Source organism: Mesocricetus auratus, unplaced genomic scaffold (assembly GCF_017639785.1).
Source record: "Mesocricetus auratus isolate SY011 unplaced genomic scaffold, BCM_Maur_2.0 Super-Scaffold_100024, whole genome shotgun sequence".
Taxonomy (NCBI): Eukaryota; Metazoa; Chordata; class Mammalia; order Rodentia; family Cricetidae; genus Mesocricetus; species Mesocricetus auratus.
This window is the reverse complement of record NW_024429205.1, coordinates 4,669,051-4,688,092: the sequence shown is the minus strand read 5'-3', so window position 1 is coordinate 4,688,092 and position 19,042 is coordinate 4,669,051. Positions and strand designations below refer to the sequence as shown.

The 19,042-nt window shown below is 47.4% G+C and overlaps 1 protein-coding gene across 1 annotated transcript in view; it reads right to left on the bottom strand.

Moving 5' to 3' along the window:
- The window catches only part of Rnf144a (ring finger protein 144A), a 104,149-nt gene that overhangs the window by 62,018 nt on the left and 23,089 nt on the right, over nucleotides 1-19,042 (bottom strand). The window contains exon 2 of the mRNA XM_040730785.1: nucleotides 18,247-18,433. The gene's annotated coding sequence lies outside the window, so the exon portion shown is untranslated. The remainder of the gene's footprint in view (nucleotides 1-18,246; nucleotides 18,434-19,042) is intronic.

Below are 19,042 nucleotides of genomic sequence, written 5' to 3'. Positions count from 1 at the left end.
ATCTGGACCCCCCCAAATGTGAGTGTCAGTGAGAAGGCCTGGGCAACCTATGGGGCCTTGAGCAGTGGATCAGTGTCTATCCCTGGAATACAAACAGTCATCATGTGCCCATAGCACAAAGAGGGATGCTCTCTCAGCCTGGACTCTTAGGTGAGTGCCTGGACCCTACCCGGAGTGAAATGAGAGACTCTAGATATCCCCTATGTGGAAGGATTTGGCAATAGGGTGGGAGGCTGGGGGGGAAGGGGAGTGCGGGAGGAGGGGAGGGAGAGGGAACTGGGATTGACATGTAAAACAAGCTATTTAAAATTAAAATAAAAAATGATAAAAAAATAAAAGAAAAAAAAGTGACTCCAATTCAAAACTATTGGCTAATATGCTCACATGACCATCTTAAACCCAAGTAGAGAAATCAAGTATGTCTGTGGATGTGGAAAGTTTGAGGTTGGGAGTTGACCTGGTGCAACTCTCCCCTAGTTTTCTGGCTTCTTATCCCTCCATCTTTCTTCCTTCCTCCCCACTTCCTTCTTATCATGTGTATGTCTGGGTGATTTTCATTCACATATATATATATATATATATATATATATATATGTGTGTGTGTTCAGATGCATGCGAGTGTATACACACACGTAGGTGTGCATGTGCGTGCGTGTGTGTGTGTGTGTGTGTGTGTGCATGTGTTTGCATGTGAGTGTGTGTGTGTGTGTGTGTGTGTGTGTGTGTAGGAACAGGAAAGTCCAAAGTAAATGACCAATACTTTCCTCAATAGCTCTCCACTTCATTCATATAGGAAGGGTCTCTCCCTGAACCCAGAGCTCACCAGATAGCTCATCTAGCTAGCTGGCCTGCCCCAGGGATCCTCAGACTCTGCCTGCAGAGTGCTGAGATTACAGGCCACCACCATGCCTGCATGGCTTTTACATGTTTCTGGCATGCAAACTCTAGTTCTCAAGTTTGTGTGGCAAACACTTTTTCCACTGAGTCACCTCTCCAGCCCTCGTCCATATTTTAAAATCATCATTGTTTTCACATCACCCTTTCTAGTGGCCGGCACATTCAAAGGCTCCCAGACGGTCAACAAGGCATGGGTGTGCCCAAAGATCACACGTCTTCTAGTTATATCCAGCTCACCCTCCCCACCTGAATTCCGGAGCCAACCTTGGGTCCACATCACCCAGCCTCAGGGTGGCAGGATGAAGGAACACAGGTGCAAAACAGTAAGACAAATGACTAATGTCTTACTGGCTGCCTAGTAAAGGTTATGCATGTCACCTGTTACCTTAGTTAACCAGGATATGCTTTCAGATAAGGAACAGGGCAGTCTAGTTTACACAAAACTTTAGGCATATTTAGTGAACAATGAAGGTATTTTTCAGGGAGCTGAAGATGTAGTTCAATTGATGAGAATACTTGTCCAGTATGCACAAAGCTCTGGATTCAATCCCCAGCATGTATAAAACCATATATGGTATACCACACATGTTTACAATCCCAGCACCTAAGAGTAGGTAGCACGAAGATTTTTAAGTTACACCTAGATATATAGTGATATTTCCAACTGAGACCAGCTGAGACCAGGCACAGTAAAAAGAAACACTCTACACTTCCGTTATATTCCACGCTGAAGGTGACATCATCATGATAGCCTCACTCAAACATGCTACTTATGGAGGCCTTCAGGCAGGCAGCCAGAGGACTTTCCTATATGAGTGGATGAGGCTTCCAGGAAGAAGGAGCAGAAAACCCCACAGTGGGGAAGATCCTGAGTCCTGTTCCTGGGGGAATCATCCATTGTAGAGCAGCAGACTTAAGTCTCTTAATGCCATCGGATGTAAACATAAAACATTAATTACATCCTTATTACACCCTTCTAGTCTCTCCAAGCATGTTCAATATCCAAAGGCTGGCTTTACACCTCATCTCTCTGGATCCCGAGAAATCCTCTTACTCCCACAGGGAAGAACATACTCCAGCGAAAGTCTGAGAATGTCACAAACCCAAAATGGTCCAAGTTCTATAGAGATTCACACTCAGAAGCCCATGACCTCTGCCTTAAAGCAAATCTGAACATTCCTGGCTAGATCCAGTCTGCATGTGACCTTTATCACCATTCACATCTGGATATACTGGAAGACCAAAAATAGTAATAATAATAAATAAAATAAGCTGAGCAGAAACCAAATATCCGGGGAGCAACAGGCCTCCATATGATTCAAGAGGAGGCGATGAAAGAAATTGTGAGCTGGTCTAATGTCAGCCTTAGGAGGAGAAGGCATTGGTTATTTCTTTCTCAGTTGCAAAAGCATCACATGCTGTTTTCAAAACAAATTACCAGAAAAGGTACACAGAAGACAAACCATAAACCCACACACCGGGAGACAGCCGAAGGACCCGAGACCGTCCTCCAAACACTAAGCAAAACTCTCCAGTAAGAGCACATACACATGCACACGCGACTACAGATAATTGTGTCCCCTTACCATTTAAGTTGTTATTACACTGACCAGTGACTTCACAGCCAGTCTCACCGATACGGGCCGAACACCACATGCTGCCCCTCTCCGGTCTCATGTCAAGCTGCAGGAAGTAAAGGAGCCATTTGGGAAAACAAGGAGGGTAGCTCCAAACATAAACAGCTGGTGTCCCTGAAAAGAGGTCATTCACATTTGCTTTCTCTTGTAATGAATGTTATGACCAAAAGCACCTTGGAGACAAAAGGGTTTGTTTCATCTTACAGGTTCAGCCAGGGAACTCAAGCTTTAAGAAGAAAAACAATCAAAAGCCAGAAGAATGCTGCTGGATAGCTTGCTCCAGATGTTCATTCCGCTGCCTTTCTGCCTTTCTTACATGGGACAGGCCCAAAGGCTTAGGAACAGCACCACCCACAGTGGGTTGGGTCTTCCTACATCAAGAAAATGCTCCAAGCATGCCCATAAGCCAAACTGATGGAGACATTTCTTCACTTGAAGTTCTCAGTTGCCCTATGTCAAGCTGACATCACGATTAGCCATCACAGGGCAAGAGTTCTCACACTGGGACCCATCTTAGCTACAAACCATTCAGGAATGGAAGGGGCTGGATGAAGATGAACCGGCACGGCTTCTTTATAGGCGAGGAGACTAAGGGCTGGTGAGTTGAAATAAACACCTCATCAGGCAGAGAGTGAGCGGTGGTCCTTCTCCTATGTTTCCAATGACTTTTCCAATGCTTCCATGACCATAGAATGCATTCCTAGGTAGGAGGGGCAGGCTGCATGTCTCTAAGGATCTCAGAACATGAAGACAGAGAGGGTTCCAGGGAGGCAAGAATCAGAGGGACAGCAACACAGAGAACAATGATTTCCATGTGGGCAGGGCAGGGCAGGGCAGGTACACACAGCTCCAGAGGCCAGACAACCCAACCCCCACCCCAGTGCTAAGTACGTTATGGGGGCCCATAGGTAGGACTTATGGTCTCACCTGCTTTGTTGTAGCAATGCTCTGCCTGGCTGCACTTCAAGGTGAGCCATGATCCTTGGTTTCCTGACTCTCTCCAAGTCACCTGTTCACCTCCCAAGCCCATCTCACCCCCTGCTTCCTTTCTCCACTTCCCACTTCCTGGCCACCCACAGAGACCCAGCTAGAAGAGCAGATTACAAAGTTCTAAGTCTTCCCAGGATCAGACCTTCGCGGAGTTGCCTATCTGCAGAGAAGTTTCTGAAGAGTCACATGGCCTGCCTCAGTCCTTACGGAGGGGATGTACCCCGTGACATGTCAACAAGATGCTCTCTGCTTCAAGGGTGGTAACAAGGGTCAGACAGAAATGCTCTATGCGATGACCTGGAGTGAACCCCAAGCACGGGAACATCAGATGAGTGACTAGGGAGCTGCTGCTGCCTGGTGGAATGCAGTTCCTGGGCTATGTCCAGAGACCTTCCAAATGGCTGCTCTTAACCTGGCCCATTATACAGCTCATCTCTCATGGCACATCATGAGTCACCAAACCCAGGTCCCAATTTAGCCTTCTTCCCTCTCTCTCTTCCCTCCCTTCCAGGTTGCTGAGGAAACCCCTGCCCTCAAGTGTTAGCAAGTACCTTTTATACAGCAGGCATCTTGGGGGGGGGGGCCGTGTGTGGATAAGTCCTGCATTGAATGAGCCTGGGGAAAACAGACAGACCAAGAGAAAGTAGGTGGGGTTAAATGAGCCCACGCAGACCTGTGCTTAAGCTAGACCAGTACATCTCACTCAGCAAGGTGGCTCCTGTCAGGTGATGGAGATCCCTACAATTACGTGAAGGACTGCTGTTGTGAGAACGAGGCCAAGAAGTGTGTGTGTGTGTGTCTGTGTGTGTGTGTGTGTCTGTGTGTGTGTGTGATACCCATGTCAGACCACATGGGAAAAAGAAAAGTGAAAGCACCTGGGCTCTATCAGGAACACTCAAAGTAAACCCCTGCCCATGTTGCTGAGATGCAATAGGGTCAGAACCACTGGCTACGCCCTGCTGCTGCAATCTGAAACCCTCTCTGAGCCTTCTCACTGTAAGCCAGGGTGACCTGGGAAGGTGAAAGAGCCCAGGTATGCCCATGTGCTGCAGGCAAACCTATAGAGCAAGTTCCAGCACTCAAAATGTCCACCTAGATAACTGTAGGAACAAGACTCATCAAGGATGCTCTAAGAACTTGACCACAGCCTCATGGACCTTCCCAGTGGACAGAAGGCTATGACTTGGCATACCAAAAAACAAGAACAAAAAAAATATTGAAGTTCCACGAGCTTACCACTGTGACCCAGGAATATTCTCCCATGTAAGAGACACGTGGTGGAAGCCACAGTCCGGTGTCAACAGTTCCCTAGAGGAAGGTGATAAATCAACGGTATCTGTGGGTTGCAAGAGGTATTTGACAAACATAAATGCAGATGGGACTGGAGACCTTTAGGCCTGGGTCTGGAACTTTCATTTGAGTACGTCGTTCTATTGGATATATAACATCGACTTTTGCTTACCCAGGCTGAGTGAGCACCCAGAAACAGAGACAGCGAGATCCTGAGAAAGGCGTTTGTTGTGGCATCCTGTTCCTGTCTTAGCTGTCAGCTGGGTTAGATGGATCCAGACATTTGGTTCTCTACTCCCCACCCCAGGGCTCCACCCCCTTGCTCCCTCCCGCCCCAATCGGCATTTGCCAAGAGACAATAGCCCAACCAGCAGTGTTGAAAGAGCCTGCTCAGGCGAAGCAGAGAGGGAATCAAGTCCCAACATTGAGGGTGAGACCACGTGTGCTCACTACATTGTGGCTAGAGAAGACAGCTTATCCTCCCATCTGTCACCTGCAAAGCAGTGGTGACAGAAGTCCTTTCGACGATCCGTGTGTGTCCCTGGGATCCCATGCAGACTCTCCCACCCCAGTCTGGATACATCCAACTTTAGAAGGTTCGGCTGTAACCCCAGAGGAAAAGCTGAGACTCTGACAGGGAGCTGGTGAAAACAGACAGATTGGGACCGGTGGCGGGAGTGGTGGGCCTGCAGAACTTACAAGACAACCCGTGGTTCTAAGATTGGAAAGGGGGTGGGAGGGAGTGAAGACGTTTCTCTTAATTAAAATAGCAGCATTTGCAAAGAGGTGGCCCTTGGGGTGTGCCTGCGGGTGTCCTTCCAGATGTCAGGGGACAACGAGAACTCGTGCATCAGATACACCATTAGGTGACTGCTCTGGGTAAACTATGCAAAGCTTCTTAGAAATCAGGATAGACAACGCAGGGTGCTCACTCCCCAGCCATCATCCAGTGCAGGAGAGTTCTTTGGTCCCAGCTCCACCAATGCCAGCGCGACAACAGAGGAGCCCCTTGTCCAGTAGCCATCTTGTTCATGATACTATTCCCAGAAGCCACTCCCGCGCTTCCCACAGACAACTGCACCAAGTGGAGGTACGTCTCGGAGATAGCATCGTCCTGTGAAGTGGGGTGGGCTGAGGTCCCTGGAGGACACTCTGAGATGTGTTGGTGGCCTAGAGAAGCAACGGCTGCTCCTTAGGAGTTGTTTCATGGGCCCAACTCAGTCACACAGCCCCGAGAGCCACTGATGGGAGTGTTCAACCACAGCTGTCTCAAGATGTCTGACGCTTAAGAAAAAGTCCCAGCACTCGGGAGGCAGAGGCGGGCGGATCTCTGTGAGTTCGAGGCCAGCCTGGTCTACAAGAGCTAGTTCCAGGACAGCCTCCAAAAGCCTCGGAGAAACCCTGCCTCAAAAATTAAAAAAAAAAAATTAAAAAAAAAGAAAGAAAGAAAAAGTCTGTGGGGCCCACAAGAGGGCTCGGGGGTAAAGGATCTTCCTGCTGAGTGTGATCCCTGCTGCCCATGAAAAGGGAAGGAATCAACTCCACAATGTTGCCCCGTCTCATACACACACACACACACACACACACACACACACACACACACACACACACACACACGGAGGGGGGGAGGGAGAGAGAGAGAGCGAGCAACCAACAACAAGCAATTTTTAAAAAATATGTGCATGACTAGTCTACCTGTGTATATGTATGTGCACCCTGTGCCTGGTTCCCACAAATGCCAGGAGAGGGCGTCGAACATCCGAGAACTACAGTTACAGATGGTTATGAGCTACCATGTGGGTGCTGAGAACTGAAGCCAGGTCATCTGCAAGAGCAGAATGTGCTCTTAACCAACACTGAGAAATCTCTCAAGCCCCATAGAAGTAGCTTTTAAAAAGAAGGGGGCAGCTGAGTTGATTCTTGGGCAAACGCTGTGACTCTTTACAGACAAGGGATGACTGGAAAGCATCTGGGGGGTCTCCCCATGGTGTGTTGAGTTTCTGCATGGCTATCAGACCATGTGTGAGGGGGAGCTCTCTGTGCCTGTGTGCCTTGAGAAGCGTGCATGGTTGCTCTCAGCTAGAAGCCAAACAGCCTCATAGATAACTATTGTAACAGATGGAGCATCAAACAGACCCAAGGACTCTATGAAACAGGGAGTCTGGGTCTAAGACAGTCTCAGACTTAAGACTCTACTGCCAATCATGCTCCCAAGCGAGAATCTGAAGCCCAGGGTACCTCAGTGTGGTCCCTGTGACTAGGCAGCTCCTCCTAGGCTGTGAGTTTATATACACTGTGACCTTAGACTTAAATACAAAAACACACCCATCAACAAATGAGACCAGTAATGCAGGCAGTTGCAAGGCCTTCCTTGGAGGTGCCTCTGACTCCCGAGCCCCCCACCCCACCCCGTGACACACTTCTTTCAGGAATAGACCTAGCACTGAATATCAAGGACCCCAAGGCTGGGTAGTCCCTCGGGAATTTGAATGATCTCTTTTCAGAGTGCCTCACCTCCAGTAAAAGTAGAAACAAGAAAAGAATTTGCCAGTGAGAGTCCAGGACTCTTCCGTGGTCAGACACAGTCCCCTATGAATCAGACAACCCCTTAAATGTGGTCTGTGCTATTCTGGAACCCCCCAATAAGCACTCAAAAGGTTAAAAAGGGTCACCTTATTTTGAAAGTCCCCCAGAGGGCCTTTGGTCGTGGCAGATTTTTATAGCCTTGTTCCGGGTCAGGAGATGTACGGATTTTGCATTCCCCCTGAATTTAACCAGTATTTAAGTGTACCGATTATAGCTGGAAACACACGTCTCTTTCCAGCATGTGGTTGGAGAGGTGGACGGGGAAACAGCTTTGGAAATTTACAGCCCAGAAATAGCATGTGGTCAGTCTGCTTGGGAAGAACCAACTCCCTGTGAGAACAGGGAGAAGCCCAGCAAGGACCAGCACATAAAGGACAGCCCAGAGAACAGGGATATTTGTCCCCAGGCCCATCCCTGGACACCAGGCAGACTTCCCAAGTCTGGGACACAACAGAGGCCAACACGGACTCAGAGCTGGGACTGTGGTGACTGGGCCAGGCTGCAATAAGCACGAGCCACTTGAGCAAATATCCTGACAGGAGGCTGACTTCAAAGAAGCAACAAGGGGTAACATCAGGGGCTTCTCTTCCATAGGACCCGGGGATTCAATTCCTAGCGCCACACAGTGGCTCACAACCATCTGTAAATCCAGTTCCAAGGAATCTGACACCCATTTTGACCTCTGTGGGCATCAGGCACAATGCACGTACATACACACAGGTCACACACTAATATATAAAATTTTCAAAAATAAATAAATCTTTGGGGAAAAGGGAAGTAATAAAAGTGGAAATGTAACCATTTCCTAATTGCCTTGCATAAAGGAGTCACTGTGCCTGGCTTTGGAGAGTCACTCTGTGCCATTGGCCAGCCCTGTGAAGTTTCTGGTATCTAGTTTCCGCTCTGCTGAGATGGGATCAAGAATAAATCACATTCCTGGGGAATTTGCAGGTTTGCTGACTTTGTCTTTGGGTTCATCGGCTGGGAGAGCATGGTGAGCACAGACCACAGGGTCTCGTTCCAATCTGAGCCTGGGAAGAATGTGGTTTGAACTTAGTTTTAAGATATGAACTTTTTGTTTGTTTGTTTGTTTGTTTGTTTGTTTTTGATAACCTGTGAGAAACAGTCACTACACTGCCATGCCTGAACTAATGTCTGAAAACCCCTGCATGGAATGATCTCTACGGTTCACTCTAAGCTGAACTTTCTATGGTTCCACATTTAGACACACACTAACTCACAGCAAGACCTGCAGAAGAAAAGAACGCGGCTCTGTCATCTGGTAAACACACATGCCAGTGAAACCTTGATGCATGCTCAAGTTTCAAGTCACAGGAGAAAAATAGATGGAACAAAATTAGTTTCTACACTTATCAAATACACTATTCACTGTTCTGGAGGAATGCAAAGGTCTCAGGCCCCTTGATGGTGATGAAAAATATGAAACCATGAAATAAATCTAGAACTAAACTTGATAATCGCCCATCTCAGCACATGTGCGTTCATGTGTGGGGGAGTGCATTTGAACATCAAGTGCCTTCATCACTCTCCACCTTATTGTTGGAGGCAGGGTCTCTCAGTGTTTGAGGCAGGGTCTCTCACGCTGGCCAGTTATGCTAGACTGACTTTCCAACAAGCCCCACGGACTTAGCCCCACCTTCCTCCAAGACCAGGATGTCATCACAGTAAGCTTTTATTTAACATTAGTTTGGGGACATCAAATTCAGACCCGCGAGGCAGCCTCTTAACGACTACGCCATCTCCCTTGGCAGAAAACCACCAATCTTACAATTACTATGTTCCTTCTTCATGTGTGTACGACACAGGCAGAAGCCCCTGCTCTTACACAGGAGTGAGATCTGAACTACCGCTTAGCTAAACATGATCAAAACTGCTTCCTTTACCTTGGCGATTAGTCACCTTTCTTTATTGACCATGTACACAGCGGCTGGGTCACCTCCTAGCAGAGAGGGGCTCCCACGGTCTTGCATGCTCTGCACAATGAAGTCAGCTTTGAGCCATGGGAATTCTTTTTTTTTTTTTTTTTTTTTTGCCATGGGGATTCTTGATCATTGGACAACGACAAAGACAAAGCTGAGAGCTCAGCTTCCCTCCAGTGCTCTAAACAAAATGTGCAGACTCGAGGTAAACTTCACATGAAGTAATAAGGACCTAGAGAGCTGGTTCGGAGGCCAAGATACCTTGCTGATCTTGAAGACCAGAGTTGAAGACCAGAGCGCGTAGATGCTGCTCACAACAGTGCCTTCCCATTAACGGATCTCTGGGCTTCATTTATAACTGATTCCACCTAAACTGTCAAGAGCATGTGATTCCCATTACAACGAAAGGATCTCCTGAGGAAATGGGGTAAAGTGATTAGCTGAGAGTTAAGAAAACCACTTTTCTCTTAAATCAGATAAAAAACAGTTAGAGAAAGGAAAAAGCACAGGCCAAACTTTCTCATGAGTAAAGGAAGAAAAATTTAAAACAAAATATGAGCAAATAGAAACCAGATGTGTGTGGGACATGTGTTTAAACATGTTTCTCCAAGGACAGCAAGAGAATCTGACATTGCAATAAGCAACGTGTCACATAGCACTGGGGAAAAAACTTGCTGGGAACTGGGTCCTATCCCATCACACTGAGGGAAACCTCAACACACATCTGTGATAAAAACAGAATACAGAGCTTGGAAAAACAAACCAAGACGGGGGGGGGAATGGACTTCCTTAGCCTACTACATTGAACACAGAGGGAAAGGTGACAGCAAATAGACTTAATTTAAATCAAGAACAAAGGAAGACCATCTTCCATGGCTTTCATTCCTCTCTGAACTTCAAACAGAAATTCCTCTACTACAAACAGAAAAAAACGAAGTGGCGTAAGCTAGTTTTCATTACTCACAACTGGATCTTACGTGTAGGGGAATCTTCAGACAGATTTTAAAGAATACCAAAAATTTGGTAAAGTGGCTACATGTGGGATGAGCCAAAGAGCCAAGGAAAGGATTGGGTGACGCTGACGACGGCCGTTCCCCAAGCCAGGCGGCTGGGCACGAACGCCACAGAAGAGGGAGTCTTAGTCGGGGTTTCCACAGCTGTGACAAAACACCACGATCAAAAGCAATTGGGGAGGAAAGGGTTTATTTCAGTTTCTGATTCTCAGGTCACACTCCATCACCCAGGCAAGTCAGGGCAGGAACCTGGAGGCAGGAGCTGATGCAGAGGCCACAGAGGGTGCTGCTTACTGGCTCGCTTCCCATAGCTTGTCAGCCTGCTTTCTTACAGAACCTAGGACCACCAGACCAGGGATGGCACCACCGACAGTGAGCGGGGCTCTCACATATCAATCGTCAAACAAGAAAATTCACCAGACTTGCCCACAGGACAACCAGGTAGTGACATTTTCTCAACGGAGGTTTGCTCTTCTCAAACGACTCCAGTTTGTGTCAAGTTGACATAAAACTGGACAGCACAGATGGGTGAGCCTCATCCACACAAAAGCACAAGATTGAAGCAAACAAATCTATTCATGTAATTATGCTGACTTGCCCCTGTCATCCAGCAGAATGCACTCAGGCAGTACCCTAGTCAGCCCAGGTGCAAAGGACCCCTTTAAAAGAAAGACCCCTGCCCACTTACGTTCTCTTTCTGCTCTCTCTTTCTTCTCTTTCCTGCTGTTCCCCTGCGCAGACAGGACTCTTCCTGTCTCCCTCTTCTCTCCTGTCCTCTCTCTGTCTCTGTGTCTCTTTACCTCTTTTCTCTTTCCTCCCCCCTCTTTCCTTTCTAATAAAACTCACTAAGCTCTGTCTGTCTGGAACGTTTGTCCCCGGCCTTGGTCATCCTTGCCTGCCATGGAATCTGGCAAGGTTCCCCTCCTGCTTTATCATAACATTGGTTCCATGACTCCTTAAGAAGGCATATGGTAGACACCTAATGCCTCCATAAAACTATTCAATGGAAAAATGGCAGAAACTGTCCTGTGTGCCTGAAGAGTTAATGCAAGTCAGTCAATTCTTCAGTTTTTGGTTTTGATTTGACTTTATGCCTCTGCTGATGTGTAGGCTGTGCTCTGGTTTTGTTTCTCTCGCCGTGGTAAAGCACCATGACCAAAGCAACTTAGCAGAATAAAGGACTTACTTACGTTCCACTCCTAGGTCACAGTCCACCATTTAGGGAAGTCACGGCAGGAACTCAAGGCCAGATGCATGAAGAAGCACCGTTTGCTGTCTCACTTGCTAGACTGCTCTGGGGTTTGTGTTTAGTGGGCTTTCTTATGCAGCCCATATCACCTACTCCGGGATGGTGTCACCCTTAGTGGATTGGGCCCACCTACATCAGTTAGCAATACTACGGCTCTCCCAGACCTGCCCAAGGTCAATCTGACCTAGACAATTCCTCAATCAAGGTTTCCCTCTCAATTGATTCTAGACTGTGTCAAGTTAACAATTAAAGCCGTCCAGGTCAGGGTGAGCTTTGTTTTGTTTTAGCTTCTGATGCTATGATGCTTTATCAATTAACTATAATTTTATAAAACATTAAAGGCCTAAGTAGAGCTAAGAAGAAGTTACAACTTCTTGGAGTCCAAATATGGAACCTGCTTCAAGAGCTATAATCATACCATAAGAAGTAGTGACAGAGAGGAGAACAGATATTGTGACAGAAGAAGCCCCAGACAAATACACAACACACAAGACAGTGTGCGTGTATCTTACTTAGGGTGTCTATTGCTTAAAGAGACACCACTCACGACCGCAGCAATTCTTATAAAGGAAAACATTATGGTGGGACATGGCAACATGCAGACATAGTACTGTAGAGGTAACTAGGAGTTCCCCATCTTGATCTGAGGGCAATAGGGAGTGAACTGGTCCATACTGGACATAGCTTGAGCTTCTGAGACCTCGAAGCCTGCCGCCACAGTGACACACTTCCTTCAACAAGGCCACACCTACTCCAACAAGACAACACCTCCTAATAGCGCCACTCCCTACAGGCCAAGTATTCAAACACATGAGTCTACGGGGGACATTCTTATTCCAACCCCATGTCATCAGGATTAGTGGAGAAAAGAGAGGGTTGGTTGATCAAGAGTGCTGTGTGCTGTTTGTCCCCCATGGATTGAAAATCATGTCAGTTCACAATATCCCACACATGAAGTAGCCCCCAATAATCTGCGAAACTATCCAAAGAAAACATAAAGGGACAACTTGGGACTTCAGAATACAGAGCATCTCAGGTGCATGCCCTTAACTGCCAGGCAAAGTTGATAAGATTCTATATGCTGTAGTCAAGAGTGTGTGGCCATCAAAAAGACACGCCACAAAATCAACGGCACAAACCAGGAGGGGCTATTTTTGGTAATGCAGCACTGACAATACTCTTCTCAGAATATATAAAGACTGGTTTCAAGTCAGTGAGGGAAAATACAGCTTAATGGATAAAGGATACAAGTAGGACAAAATGACCATCAACAACCTGGAGGATGGAGTATACAGGTGGGAACTGTCATGACAGTCACATTACCATTAACTGGGGAAAAACTAACGAGCTCCACAGTCCCGTGTGATGGGATGTTTTTAACGCGCAAGTCTGAAGGGAGGAGACTTCGGTTGTCTACTGGTGAGAGCGTAGAGTTTAGCATACTTCAGGAAATCATCGTGATGGTCTCGTATCTGGTCATCAATGTACCTTTCTTCAGCACAGCTGCCTTTTGTGGGTATCTGATGAAGGGGGAAAAATCCACTTGTGGCTGAGAAAGATACACAGTAGTGAGCTTGTGACAGTTGAGACTGACAATAACCCACATGTCTGTGACATTAACTATAGCTGTAAGAAACATTAAGATTAAACTAGAACATGGGCTGGGTAGTGGAGGGGATGGCTCAGTGGGGAAGAGCATTGAACCTGAGTTCAGATCCCAGAATCCACACAAAAAGCCAGCTGTGGCATGGTTTCTACTTCAAGTCCCTGCTTGAGCTCCTGCCCTGACTTCCCTCAGTAGTGAACTTGTGACCTGGAGGTACAAGGTAAAGTAAACCCTTTCCTCCCTTAAGTTGCTTTTGGTCAGATTGTTTTGCCATAGCAACAGAAAGAAAGTTGAAGATATCAAACGGCTGCATGGGAAGTATATAAGTAACCCAGTATTATACATGACTTGGCTCTTAAACACATACTGTTCAGGTCGAATACACTGGAAGAGGTTGCATGGGAAGTATATAAGTAACCCAGTAGCATACATGACTTGGCTCTTAAACACATACTGTTCAGGTCGAATACACTGGAAGAGGTTGCATGGGAAGTATATAAGTAACCCAGTAGCATACATGACTTGGCTCTTAAACACATACTGTTCAGGTCGAATACACACTGGAAGAGGTTGGGGGCAGGGATTCAGCTTGTGATTGTGATTTTATTACAAAATTTCTTTAATGATAAGCTGGTGAATACAATTTGGGTGTTTTGGCCATCCCAGAAATCTAAGCGGAAGAAGACTGCATTCGAACCTCTCCATTATACCTATACTCTATCAGAAGCAGCCACACCTAAGTTTCAAATTCAAATGTTTCATTTTTATTATCTATTCCATGTGTATAATACGTGTGCTAGAGATGGAGGCTCTAAAACACCGAGAAGTTGGGCACAACTCGTACAGTGATTATTATAAGCAATAAAGTCAGGATTAAAATGAGGTTGCAGTGACTGAATTATGCTATCCACTCTGAAGCATATGACAAGGCCAAGATACTAATGGCTTTCTCATTTATATTTGATGTGGCTATAGTAAATGGGGCTAAAGTGGGAAGCTACTTATGCAGTGAATATGGGAAATGGCTGTGCAGTGCTTCTGTCGGTGTGAATGTGCATCTACGAAATTCTACTGTTGGCCTTGGGGGGATAATAAAAGCAACTGTAGTTTTAAAGTCAGAGGAACGACACATTAATCTTCATTCAGCACATGCTCAGCTTCTCCTTCTGGGTCCTCTCCTGCTCTTCAGGTTGCTCCTGGGACAGAAGCTCCAAGTGTACCATCACTACCCTGTGTCTATCTGCAGGTGTGTCCCACAAAGTTCCCACAATGAAGTCACATAAAAAACCACAAGAACACTGGGGTTAACTCAGTGGGCAAGAGCACTTGTAAGCACCTGCTAATACCAATTCCCCGACACCCATGAAAATCTGGGCATGGTGTGCCTAGTCCCAGTGCTAAGAGCAGAGGCAGACAGACTCCAGAGGCTCACTAGCCAGACATCCCAACTGTAACATCAAGCTTCAGATTAGTCAGAAGACACCCCATCTCAAAAAAATAGTGTGACGATCTCATATCTCCAAGTCAATGTCCCTGAGCCCACAGAAGCAGGACACCGAGACCTGCCTATCTGGAGATTCACAGCTTCCTTAACACCATATGCTATGAAGCCCACTGCACAGCAGCAGGGAACTAGAATAATCAGATGTGGCTCTCTCAATTCCAGCTGCTCCCAAGGCGGAGGAATGGTCGAAGCCCAGCCAAACTTTCTCAGCCAGATTTGCCCCACCCCTTTTAAAAATGAAGACTATTTTCCAAATTGGGGGAAGAGGGAAGCAAATCCGAACAAAAGCAGAAATTTATATATTGCCCCGCTACTTCCACTCCAGATGTGTGTACTGAGATTATCTGGAGACATCTGAGCCTTGTCATTTTAACCCTAAACATTTATAAATAATCTTCACTAAGGCCAGAATGTCAGTTTCTGGCATTTTGATTTCTTTAGCCTGATTTTTTTTTTTGAGTATGAAACCATTTCATGCTTTTTTGGAATTTGAGACAGATTCCTAAACAAATGTCCTAGGAGGTGGGTGTGTGGGCGGATGCTGGACAGAACACCAAATCCACTCAGCCTTGGAAAGCTTTTGGGTCTGCTCTCTGATGGTTACCCCCACATCTGGAAGAGCCTGATTCTCTGGTCCCGTAAGTTCCTTGCAGACAGGGCTGCAATGACCCACAGTGTTGATGAGAAGATAAAAGCTTACAACACTGTGTTGCAAAGAACAGACAGGAAGTGGGGCTTTCCCTGGAAAAGTCACCTTGGATGCCATGCCACCACATGCCTTATTATGGTACTGAGCAAAGAAATGCATCAACACACACCTGCTGCCAGTCCCACTGTCCCCAGCAGAGAAAATAACATGGGTAGGTATGGAAGGTCCCCGAAGCAGACAAATCACGGACATGCATGGCAGAAGAACGCCCTAGATTATGGGGTTCAGAGAAGGGACCTTGGATTTTGACTTCTGCAAACACACCAAGAGACTCAGGTCCCTCATCTCTCACAGGATCACTGGTGCCGCCCACACTCACCTCCTCTAAGTCCCGGCTTCCAGGGTTGGAACCCCCCTTTGGCCCCCATCATCAGGCTCAGTTCTTTTCCTACTGCAGCCTGGGCCCCCACTGTGAGGACACTCCCCATCTCTCCTGCATGCCTGCAACTCCCGTCTCTCTCATTTTGTCCCTCTCTGTCCAGCCAACGACAACTCAGCTCGTGACCTACGATGTGTCCCCCAATCTCCAAGGGGATCATCTAGGTTTACTAGTTTTGCTCACTGCCGCAGGAACATGAGGCAGCTGGTCACATTGCATCTGAAACCTAGAAGCAGAGAGAGATGCACGCGAGTGCCACGCCCAACCGGCTTTCTCTCTTTTGCTCAGTTCAAGACCCATGGGAATGACACCATCCCCACTTAGGGTAAGTGTGCCTGTCTCGATTAACCCAAACTGGAGACTCCCTCACACACATGCCCCGACATCTGTCTCCTGGGTGATTCTAGATCCTGTCAATATTGACCGCCATAGAGGATGACCTGCTTTCCTAGATCACAAAGGGGCACACCTGCAGACCTGTAGATTCCCTCCTCCCAGGACACAGCATAGCCACATGTCCCTCACACAGCCTCCCCACAGTAAGGCCCAGCGCCTCCTCAGCCAGAGACAAGAAGGGCTTCAGCGGCGTGCTGGAGACGTCACCAGACGCAGTAACTCCCAGTGGCACACAGATCAGGGAGACTGTTTCCGACTAAAAATAAGTATCTCTTCTGAGCTTTGCACCGCAAATTATGCTCTGTCTGCAGTAAAGGGGCTCAAAGCAGTCCCCAGCTGTCCCCTTCACTCCTGCCGGCACGGTCACAGCCACCATTCCCAACCACCACCTAGCATCACCGGTGACCCAGAAGGCTCAATCCCAGCATCCATCTGTCTGACTCACCTAACCCCGCCCATGAACACCTGGACACAGATCTTGGTGGCTCCTTCTGGAAATGCCTTCAAGTGGCTAGCCCTTGCTTCCCCTTCCTGCCTGGCTGTGTCCCGCGGGTCTCCTTCACCGGCCAACCCTCCCCACTCATGCCCCTTGTGAAGCTAGAAGGTCCCACAGCTCAACTTTTAAATTCTTCCCTCACTGGGCATATCTCATCTTATTCCTTTCAGCAGCAGCCACTGGGTCAGAATCCCACTCATTCTACCTCAGCGTGGATGGATCTTTTATCATCGGCTTTGGGGACAGATAGTGGCCAGTGCAGCGTCCTCACTGGGGTGTCCCATAATCACTACAGACTTAACATGTCTACAAAAAACCCTTTCTAGTCCCTTCCTGAATCCAAACCTTTTCCAGTCAGACCTTTCCCTCTCTGACCAGTTGTATGAAGACATATTTAGTGCCTTCATCAACCTCTTCCTTTTTCTCATGACATCTTGTAGGCTCTGCCTTTAAAGATAAACCTAGTGAGTGCCCACTTTTCTCTCTTCCTTCTGTGCCTGCAAGACACAGGGCCACTGTGCACTGTCTTGATGCCACATTGGTTTCTTCTAGTGGTGTCTGGGAAAACCTCACAGATTCCACCTCTGTCCTTCACTCTCTGGGTCTACTCTGCCACAGCCGCCAAAGTGAGTCTACTTAGGTGGGATGCAGATTTCCTTCCTCCTCTGCTTGAATAAAATTGCGCAGGTTTCCCATGATGCAGCCTGAAGTCTCTGAATGGCTGCCATGTCAGACAATCCAGATTCCTGTCATCTCTGGACCCAGCCTGCCCCTGACTTTCCCAGGATCCCTTCGAGACACCCTGTCTTCCACAGAGCGTCTGCGAGCTGCTAGGGTGCTTTCAGGCCTTGGTGACCTCAATTTGTTTCCCTCAGCAATGTTCTTGCCCAGGTGCTAAGTGGCTAATGCATTCAGCTCCTTGAGATCTGAGTTCAAATCCCACCCACTTAAAAAGCCATGGCCACCCATAAAAACTGTTGCGTATACACTTATAAAGATTTCCCTACATTTTATTCTCTCTATAACATCTGCGTCTTATCGGGTATCATAATTCACTTCCTCACACCATCAGCTAGACGTGCTGTCTCCCCACGGTTGTCCCTGTCCTCACACCTCCACCTGACAGACAGCGAGACTCAGTCCAGGTGTTGCCGTGTCAGCAGAGCACCAGGCACACGTGAGAACACATTTTTTTATGTTGCCAAAGCATGAATGAACACAGGAGACCACCCGGTGTTTCACATGAGTGGCGACAGTCTTCTGAACCTGTCACTTAGCTCCAGCTGGAGATTAGCGACATGGGCTTCACACTGTGAAAATAAGCAGCCAATGAGCGTCATACACATTACACGGCATGAATGTAACTGTATGCAGATGTATAAAAGCAACTACAGTACTCCTTAAAATTCATCCAGGAGAGCCCCACAAGGAATGCCATGGTTTTTCAGGGGTAGAAAGTTCAATTGAGGCAACTGTCCCGGCCCCCCCGGCACTGAGACTTTGACAGCCATTAGGGACGGTCTCTAAGCCTCCCTTTCCAGAGTCCAAAGGTACCTGTGAGGAGGGCAGAGGCGAGGACAGGAGGTATCTTCCAGCCAGGTCTTGGGGTCCCGTGGTGCTTATGAAGATTCAGGTGCCTCTGCCTCTTCTCTTAGGTAGAAGAAAGAGGTCTCTATACTAGGACCACTCCAGCTGAGAAAGGGAACCCTGGGCACTCCAGACTCAGCAGAGCACAAGGTACCTAGGAAGCAAGAGAATGGAAAGAGGTCAATGCAAGAATAGCTGCAGGATGACAAGGCTGGGATGCTAAGAAGGACCAGGGAATTGATACTGATCTTCCCGTCGCCAAGCCCAATGGGAGGCTGGGTAAACAGCTGTCTGAGAACGTCATCAAGCATCGGTACAACATGAGATGTCTTTCTTAAATCACTATCACATCTTTTTTTAATATTCTTTAATTTAAATGCAGGGTTTCTCACTTAACCAGAAGTTTTGCCAAGGCTGGTGGACAGTAACCCTGGGAGCCTTCTGTCTGCCTCCCAGTGCTAGGGTTGCAACACTCATGAGCAGATTGCTCAAGGCAGAGGCTTTTAACACTCACTCTGTTTCTCCAGCAGAGCCCTAACCCCTACTCCTAAGCCTCTCACCTGCATACAACTGGCCTTGAACAGCTTAACTATGCCAATTCCAGAAAATACCACCACCAGGCTACTAGTCTATTCTCCACCTTCACTTGGCAATAACTTCTGACTCTTCAGATAAAAGATGACACATTCCTTCTAGAGATGTACCTTGCTGCTGGAGTCCCCACATAAGAAGAGCCTAGAAATAGCATTGCAACCGCTAACAG